Genomic DNA, 10,006 nt, shown 5'->3' on the forward strand with positions numbered 1-10,006 from the left:
GCTTGCAGGGATCAGGTCAGTCTTTGTGCTCACTGGTCAGACACTCGAGTTGTAGTTTGTCTGGAGTATCCCTACTGTGTTTTGGTGAGAGCATCAACCAGCTACCAAAACTCTACAAAGATCAGGCACTGGCGCATTGGCCTGGATTTGACCAGGCACCTCCTCTTACGTAAGCCACCTCCATTGTCTGCTTTCTCAAAAAAGGGACAAAGGAAACACATATTTTTTTCATGTTCTTTTTTTTTTTTTTAACTCCTGCTAGGTAAGCACTGCTTTGCTGAGATTGTTTGGTTTTTTTTTTTTTTTGGCAAAGCTATGTATGCTGAAAGCAGCAGAATGTTCACAGAAATTCAGCTACCACTGTAAATCTGACAGTGCTACATGTGTCATGTCCTAGTCTGCTTAATTTCATGAAGTAAATAAGAAACCACTGTGGGTAAAGGCACTGGGTCTTCACTAAATTCTGGAGTGACATTGATATTTGTCAGATATTTAACTATTAGTCCTCCAAAGTTGTTCTACAATACAGACAGTCTAGCAGAAAAGAAAGAGAAAGAAAAGAAACCCTTCTGAATGCCAGTTTGGTTACTGAAGCTTAAAATAGATACTATGCAAAATATTCAAATGATTCATTTGTTCACTGCAGTGCCCCCTTACTTTTCCTCACTTGGGTCATCTGCCTTGTCAAAGCTCTTTATATGTAAGATTAGTCCCTGAAGGAGAGGACACAAATAACATTTGGAAATATAGTGTTACTCTTCTGATTTACACAACATCTTCATCTTCCCCACTGTACACAACCGTTGCTTGTTCCTCTGGGATGCCTACGGTCATAGACGAGAGCCTCCTTCACAGTCTTTAGGCTGAGGACACACTGGTTCCCTGCATTTCCCTTACACACAGCCCTGAGTTGGTCTCCCTGATCTCATTTGGCCCACCCATTTCATCAGGACCAGTAGGAGTTTTTGTCAATGATTTAAATTAGCATAGGTTTGTGGACTTCATCTTCCTTGTAAGGTTCCACCGGCTGAGGTTTTGATTTTAGGAGTCTTTTCCCACAGTGGCTCACTGGGTGTTTTTTCCAAATTCTTTTCCCCTCCCTGCTTAAAATCTAGAAAAGAAATTACAAATTGGTATCACTGCCTGGTATCTGTTTGAGGAGCAATGAGGAACCAGTGCATTACATTTAACTGACTTAACTGACATAAAAATATCTTGTGGTTTTTTTTTTTTTAATTTATAGTCATTACTCTTAAAAAAAACGTTGCATGGCTTGCTTTTAATCCTGGTCATCCTTAGTGGGGGAACATTCTTTTCTGACTACAATTCCTTACCCATTAAAGAGGGGAAATCATGCTCCTCTGTAGACACAGCCTTCCTTCACAAGCTGTACTGTGTAACAGCTTACCCTTCTCACAGATATGGGTTGAACAGCCACCGGGCCACCAAGAAATGTCATGGGTATGCTGTTAACCTAGACATGTGGCTGTAGTCCCTGTAGCTTCTCTCCTTTCTCCGTCCCTGGGTAAATTTGCACCTGCCCTTCCTAAGGCTCTGTTTTCATATGTTTTCCTACATAACCTATTTCATTACATTCCAGAGAGACGGCAAAATCTAGTTCATGATTTTTTTCCCCTCCTCAGTTACTGCTACCAAGTGTCTTCTCTGACCTCTGTCTTCTCCAGGAAAACTTCTCAATTGCTTTTGCATCCTCAACATCTTCAACGGCATCAGCACCTTCTAGCAAAGTGGTACCTCAGGAACCTCCCAGAATTATACCCCCCTCCCAAAGACAATTAGTCTTAGCAGTAGTTAAAGATTGGTATGTAAATTGCACTTCTGTGGAGCCTTGAACTTAGCAAAATAGACATTTGCTGCAGGCAGCTGCAGTACAATTCAAACCAATTTATTTAGTGCAGATTAATAATTTGATACAATTATTTTCCAAGGACACTTACTAGGGTTATTTTTGAATGTTCAGTCATTTCACAGCCTTAAATGTACCGTTTGATGAATATAGCTGGATTTATACTTTTAAGTAGGCTTTGTTTCATTTCAACTCCTTTTTCCAAGCAGACATTCTACAAAGATGAGCAGAGGTCAAGTCATCAGCTGTTGGCTGTAACGCTGTCCCCTTTCTGCTAGTTCAGTGAGCTCAAATCCCATAAATCTCCTTCATCTTGAAATACGCAAAAGCAGACTGAAAGCGAAAAGAAAAACCTGAGCATTCAGCTGTCTTGGAAATGTCTTTCCAAATCTGTATTCTGTAAGATTTATCTTGCAAAGCTTTTAAACAGATCTGTTCAGTACTGGACATCTTTTGTCTGGTGGTTTAAGTAAAGAGACATTGATTCTGCTGAGAGAAAATGGTAAGTAAAAACTACTGATAAAATAGCTGACTGTGTATCTGTACTTCTTCATGAATACGGGCATATATCTGAATTTATATAATTGTGGAAAATGTACTTATCTTTTAAGGAAAGTCTGCTACTCCTTCGTCACATAAACATCCGATATTTATCATTTGCCATGTCAACAAATGGTAGCTTGTTGATGAGGATATGTGTTTGCAGCAGGTACTAAGTGAGATCAATCAATAGGTTAGGCCAGATAATCTGGGGCTGTAACTGTCTGATTCAATAATATTTGGCCCTATTAGCCTTATCTGGCCATAAGATGTATGCTAATCATATTGGGGAAGCTCCTTATTTTTCAGTGCTTGTATTTGCAATTTTTCCCTTCCTCCGTCTCGTGCACGGCACAGGGAGCAGCACAGAAATGCAGGCTCACTGGGCTCACCACCCACATCCTGCCAGCCACTGACAAGATCCGTCTTATTTCTTCCCTTTTTCCTTCACAAAGGCTCTGCCACATTCTTTTAATTTTAATTAAGACTGGTGCGGTCACTGGATGATGGGTATGTGTCAGGTTGCTTGACAAGAGAGGGCCAGATGCCGTGCCCAGATGCTACATGAATGTCCTGTCACAAGACAGGAGATGTGGGCCCTCCATCGGAAGCATTCCTCTCCAGCCTGAGCATGGAGCCTCCCTTCCATGAAGGCTCTGCTGGGGAGGATTTCAGATGTCTCCAGCACTGTCTTAACTTTTTCTGCATTAACTCAGAAGCAAAACTCATTCCCTTGATCAATGCTGAATGCAGAGTGCACCCATCTATCTCTTATCTTTTTTTCTTTCTTTCTCCTATTTCTGTTTTCCTATTGATCTTTGCTACCACAAGAAAATCTGTGAGATGTGGGCATGATATTATGAAGCTGGAAGATACAGTGACATTTCTTTGTCCCTGAAGGCATTCTCAGCAGCCTGCAAATGTTGAAAAAGGATGACACCTTCCAGAATCACTTGATATTTCAGTTCAAGTTATGACATACACACTAAAGGTAGAAGGTTAATCATGATGTGTTTTCAGGATGACTCAATACCCAGGAATTCCTGTGAAAGAGGTGGAGGATATGGGAAGTTTACAGTCGGAAATGTGACCTGCTGGAGGGGAAGACCAAAAGACAAAGGGTCCCAGCAAGAGGGAGGGAAAGAAAATAAGAATGATAATGCTGGGGCAAAGCGAAGGTCTCCCTTGCCTACATACTCTCTCTATGAAGGGCTAATAGCAGAAGCTTAGAGGAAAAGCCTAACAAGACAATGCCATCGTGCTACCACTGTTAGCCCCCCAGCCTTGAGCTCTCATCTGCTTAGGAACTTTCAGAGACGGATGTAACTACAGCTCTCTGCCTAATGGCCTTCGTAGGCTTTATTTCCAATCATTTTTCTAATTGCTTTTTGAGCAGACTTGTACTTTTAGCTTTCTCAACATTCTTCAGAGCATGCTGTGGGAATGAATTCCACAATTTAAGAACAGCTTGTAAAGTATTTCTTTTTTTTTTCCTAACGTGCCACCTGATCATTTTGTTTGATGTCCCTCAGTTCTTGTATTGTGAGAAACAGCCAATAATTATTCCTCATTCATTTTCTCTGCACTGTTCATGATTTCATATATATTTATAATATTTATATTTTATTTTAATATGATTTTATATTCTTTTGTACCTTTTCCAATTTCACCATATTCTTTTAAAGACTGATTGATCTAAACTGCATGAAGTTTTCAAGGTGTAAGCACATTGCAGAATTTGGCAATGAACTATTGATGTTTTCTATTCTATTTTCTACTCCTTTCTTACTATTTTTTAGCCTTCTATTTTCCTTTTTCATGGATGCTGAATATTGAATGGATATTTTCAGGAAAAAAAATCCAATTTCTCTTTCATGGATAATAGTTACTGATTGAAACCGAATGAGATGCAGAACTTCAGAACTGAGGTGTTTTAACCTAATGTAAAAATAAAGACAGAAGTGCAGAAAAGGAAACAAGGATGCATAAATTCATATGAAGATAAACGATACAGACTTTTTTTCCTCAGCTCATCTTCAGAAAGAACAAGCAGGTGGATGAGAGGAAGCTACAGAGAAGCAAGCTGCACTGTGAGAGGTAAGAGATGACCAAGATGTGGACCATACAACCTCGCTTTTCACATTTGGATGAAGCAGACATTATCAACAAGGAAGAACAGCATTTAGCGTAATTCCTGATGAGGACAGAAGATAATCGAAGATGCCACGATTGTGCAAATGATGGCATTTCAGTGGAGACAGGAGGAGACGGAAAGATGAGAGAAGAAATGATGTAGCTATTCAGCACACAACTGCACCAGGGACCACTTGTCAGAGGGGCCCAGGTGCAGCCTAGGAAGACAAGGGAAGCAAAGGGCGAATGTCAGCAGCTGGTAGGATAAACAGGCTCATTTTGATTATTGCGCTGCTGCCTGTGCTAAGCACACAGTACCACTAACAATGAGTGCAAAACTAGAAGACTAGTCCCAAGTTCCCATTCTGTCATTTTTTAAATTGTGAAAAGATGAAATGAATGCATGAAAATAATTATTTTGATTAAAATTTTCCACACATTTAGTGACAGCAAGATTCTTTACATGTAATATATTGTCTCTGTTAATGAATTACGTACAAATTTATAGCCATTATTGCCTTAAGAGGCGTCCAGCTTCAGTTCTGTCTGAGAATATTTCACGTGAAAATTCATGTGTTCCAAGCATTATTACTCTTTATTGCACCTAGGGGATTATGGTGCACATATGTTGGCTTTATATTATATGAATAGTTTAATAATTTCAGTCCCTTGCAAGGAGATGACCATCAGTCAAAGTGATTTTTATACTTCTCTGCTGACCCCATGAATGCCTAGATAGCTAAATTAACCTGTTTTTATCTTGATTACTCTAGTAAAAAATGTTACTAGACTAGGAACGGGATGGAGACCAGACATTTTTGTCCCTATTTAGTTATATTTCTGATTTTTCCTCATTTATTATTTTTAATTGACTAATTGATTTGGCTTCAGTTAGTTACTCTTGGTTACTCCGAAGTCTAAAGGAACAAAAAGTAAATCTGGAAAGCCTGAAGAAAAATAGACAGTCTTATGGAAAGAAATGTCCTTTTTTTCCAACTATCTTTGCTTTAGAAGAATTGTTTAGTGTAACATGGCAATTTCCAGAATGGTTAAATCAGTGAATAAAAAAAAATAATTGGGGATTGTGATGAATGTACTCATTAGCAGATTTAAAAAGCATATTAAAAGCAGACTTAAATGGGGAAAGATGCTAGCACTAAAGAAATCCAGGTAGTAATACTATCCTTGGAAACTGGTTTATTCTGTCCCTTTATATAAACAGGTCAGAGTGGAAAGAGGCAGCTTCTTCCAAACACCCTGCTGTTATCGAGAAATGATGCAGAACGGGTATTTCTGCTTCCGGTTCAGAGTGCCCTGTCACCCTGACAGAGGGGACTTCTTCAGGCCAATATATATATTTATATGCCTATGCTGGATGAGTCTGATCTGGAAACCAGGCTAGCCTCCACGTTTAACTGATGTCATAGACAGTTTTTGATACCTTGGAGTGCTAATCGTATGCACACTATTACGAATGGCAGTGAAACAGCAGAGAAAAATCTGTCTCCATCTCCTCCAGTGCCTGGGGTCAGACTCTGTGTCCAGAACCAGAAGCTGTTGCCACTTATAGAAGCTCCACTACATGAGCAGAGACCCTGGAGAAATTATGAAGTCTCTTGGGCCCTCATGAATTGGAGTGCATAAAATAAAATGCTAGGGGAAGTCTGAAGTTCAAGGCTTTCTTTTCCTCAAGACATCTCTGTTTCCACTTCGCTTGTTATTTGAATCATGCCTTGACTACTTTTAAAATCACCTCTTGCATGGCAAACTCTTCTCATAGTCTGATTTCTGTTGTCCTCTAAGGTAACTAAAAGCTAGTGGCTGATGGTTCAGGAACTCACAACTCTAATTGCTGTCCCTGATAGAGAGGAATTTGCCTTTTTATTCCACATGGATGCACTTGGAAATCACAGCACACTTACATAAAACAGTTATCTCCAAAAGAGTAGATCTCTCAAGAAGTCATGTCAAAGACTTAATCAGTGTAAGAAATCACGTCATCTTGAATTGCTCTTCAGTGTGGCAAAAGTATCTTCTAGACCAACCCAGGAAAAAATGTCAAATCAGACAAGAGTTGTATTAATTTTATTTGGCACACTGACAGCTCTGACTTCATGTATGAAATTTAATAGCTATTTTCTTCACAGATCCAAGAAGTATGGGCCAATTGATCACTGATGTTAATCCACTGAAGTAAATGAAATTAAACCAGGGTGAATCATCTGTGATGGTCTAACAGAATTAATTAGTTTTTGTTTTTTTTCTCATCCATTTTGTTGCAGTGATCGATATACTGTGGGCAGCCTTTTTGGATTTTAAGGGATGGGATGAAGTCTGGAGAAACTCTGAGCAGTGATTCCAGGTGATGGTGTAGAAATGAACACAAAGGTTTCTGGCCTCTGAACCAGGAGTCTTATTAGGCTTATTTGGCTGAACAAAATGATCAAAAGAGCACAAAAGCATGGCAAGAATTATAATCTGGGCAATGTAGGGTAGAGCTAGTGAAGCAGTGTGCCCTGGGATTGTAATTCCTAACTGATAGGTCCCTGGGATTACAAATGCTACCTAAGGTTTCTCATCCAGTGCGAGTCCTGGAGAATGGGTGCCTAAGGCTCCCAGGCAGCCTCCATATTCTGCACCAGCCCAGGGATGCTGACAGCCTGACGCCCAGGAGTAAAGCCAAAAGGGCAAGGTTTGCAACTCAAAGGAAGGGCTCCAGACTCTTTGTCCAGGTATCTGTGTCCTCAGAGGGACAGGATCAAGCGCAGAGACAGCTGTGTAATGCGGGACTTGTCCTACCTTAGTCTCCTTGCCCTACCCACAAAGGAAGAGGTGATCCTCTCTAGAAACAGACAGCCCATTCTAAACCTGCAAAATCTTACCTGAAAAATGTCAAGAACTGTGTCTGAGCAGGAGAGACTCAAAACAGGCAGCTGAACTACCTAAGGAGCGTGGGAAGGGAGGCAAAGCTCGGTTCCTTAGGCTTGCTAGCTGTGCTGACAGGCTGAGTTATTTTTCAGATAGAAAGACACGGGCAAGAAGAAGTGGTCGCTCAGGAGAGCGATTGTGTTTGACAGCTCTTTCCAGTGCCCTAGATATTGCTAGAGTTTGGAAGAGGGACTCTGCTCCTTTCATGTAAGACATCAGGAAACAGCCTGGGCTCATAAAGGGAGGAGGAAGGGGACAGCAGGAAGGGGATATGACATGTCAGCCCCTCTTTGCTCCCTCCCAGCCAAGGTAGCATACCCTCCTCTATGGTACGCTTTGGTCTAATCCACGCCTAATCTATGTTCTCCACCTGTGTTTGTGGTGGGTTTGGTGCCATTCAGATCACCTTGGTCTCACAGGTGCAGCACCTCCAGCCTCCTCAAGAGAGCACAGGTTCAGCTGCAAAATGCATGATGGGTTAATTTTTCTTCTCCTTTCTCATGCCTCTTAAGGGTAATTTGGTTTGAGACTTTTAAAACAGGCAGGATGCACCGTTGTGTCTCTGCAGAATGTAATAAGGAGGGTGACCTCTGCTCTAAGTTTCTTTAATTGGAAGGGGTAAAAAGGTTGTTGTAGATCATTGTAGATCTGTTGTGATCAGACAGTGAGTAGAGTGTTACTTAAAAATGCCTGCTGGAAAGACAGCTAGTTGAAAAAAATCTATATACCCATTTCCCCTAAAAATGTGATTTCCCTCCTAAAAGTTTCACAGAAATATGCCAATTTCTTTCACATGTGCAACAGAGAACAGTCATAAATAGCTTGGTTTTGTCTTGTCTTCATAATTTCATTCAGATTGCATTGTTTTAATTCACCTAATTTTGACTCATATTAAAATATTAATGCTATGCTACACAGAATGTTATAATCAGTGCATGTAATAAATATATTTATATTTTTTACTGTTTCAACATTATTGAAGTGTTTCAGTAGAATCAGAATGAAGTATTTAACATTTAAACTAACCTAAATTCTGAATTTAAGTTTTTATTATTTCAATTAGATTTCATTTTGATACAAAATGCAACCTATTTTTACAACTTTGTATTACATGCCAAAAGAAATAGAAGTTCTGGCCAATTTTTATCATGCATCCTTTCTGTGGATGTTGGGAACTTTCTGAAAAACTACTTCCTTTGAATGTACGGCTTTACATTTAGGACTCTCATCTGCTTGTGGCAGAAAGGCCCCTTTTAGGCTGAAACCACTTATAATAACAAAAGCTGTCAGTATTTCTTTTTAATTTGTTGATTACTGATCTCTTTGACTTGCATATCTGTCATTTTGGAGTCTTGGCTCAGACATATCTAATAATAAAGAGAAGTATAATCCCACACACCTACAACTGCCTCTCTCCCTTTTCAACATCGGTGATGTTTTCCACATTCCATAAGTTATCATATGCCAAACAAGAAAATATCGGATATCCAGTCCCTCGATCCCCTAAACCTTCTCAGTCAGTCCAGTTATTTTTAAAATTACTTTCACTTCTATTCAATTTCAGATTTGACTACAATTAGACCCTTTCTTTCCTCTTCTTCTCTGTGCTTATAATTGAAAACCAGAACTCCTCACTTCTTTACTTAACTCCAAGACAGTATGAATGCTGAAGCCTGAAAGAATGGAAATTGAACTGTGAAGAAATTTTCGTATATGGTCACCTTATTAACAGGGATTCAGCTTTTTAATAATCCATCATGTGATTAGAGAATTAAAGAGAAAGGCAAATCTGAAAAAGCAAACAAAAATGATAGAGACCAATTACCAAAATGAAACAGACTAATGCACCCTAAGATGAATGATGCTTACTTAAAAATGATATTTTATTGAATCAGGCATAACTTGACCTATATTGGAAACAGAAGGAATTATAGTGATTATGCTGGGATAATGCCATAAAGCAGCTTGGCTGCGTTATTAAGCTCAAATGAATCAGCTTCCACTACAAAATGCATTGCTAAACAGACAAGGACAGTAACAAATTACAGAAAGGAAAGAGATGGAGTCAAGAGGCCATTTTGTCACTGCATTGTCAGTGTGCAAGCATCGATCACCCGTCTGGCTGAGGACGGTCCAGGGAGGTGGGGAAATACCTGTACTGTCAGGAAACCAAATCAAGCCTTGGCACAGGGCCACCATGGCAGGATCACAGCTGATCATATTGAAACCCAGGCAGCAGTGCGCAGATCAACACATTTAACAGGGTAGTTGGGCTGGATTGAGGTCCCTCAGGAAGAGGCAGGTCCTTTTCACCTGCAGGGAGGATTTCGTGTTGTGTCTATTTGCTATCTTTCTGCTTCTAACAAGGCAGATAGCTGAATGCAGGCATTGTTTGGTAAAGATGCTGAGAACATAAATATACAAATACACTCCTAACACAAAATATAGTAGCTTAAGGTACCGGGGTGAGAAGGGCAGTTACAAATGGAGATTAATGCAGTCTTGGTTACGCCTTTCTTGCCCTTGCAGTGCCAGTGG

The sequence above is a fragment of the Chlamydotis macqueenii genome, chromosome 3 (genome assembly GCF_036417535.1).
Source record: "Chlamydotis macqueenii isolate bChlMac1 chromosome 3, bChlMac1.mat, whole genome shotgun sequence".
NCBI classification, from domain to species: domain Eukaryota; kingdom Metazoa; phylum Chordata; class Aves; order Otidiformes; family Otididae; genus Chlamydotis; species Chlamydotis macqueenii.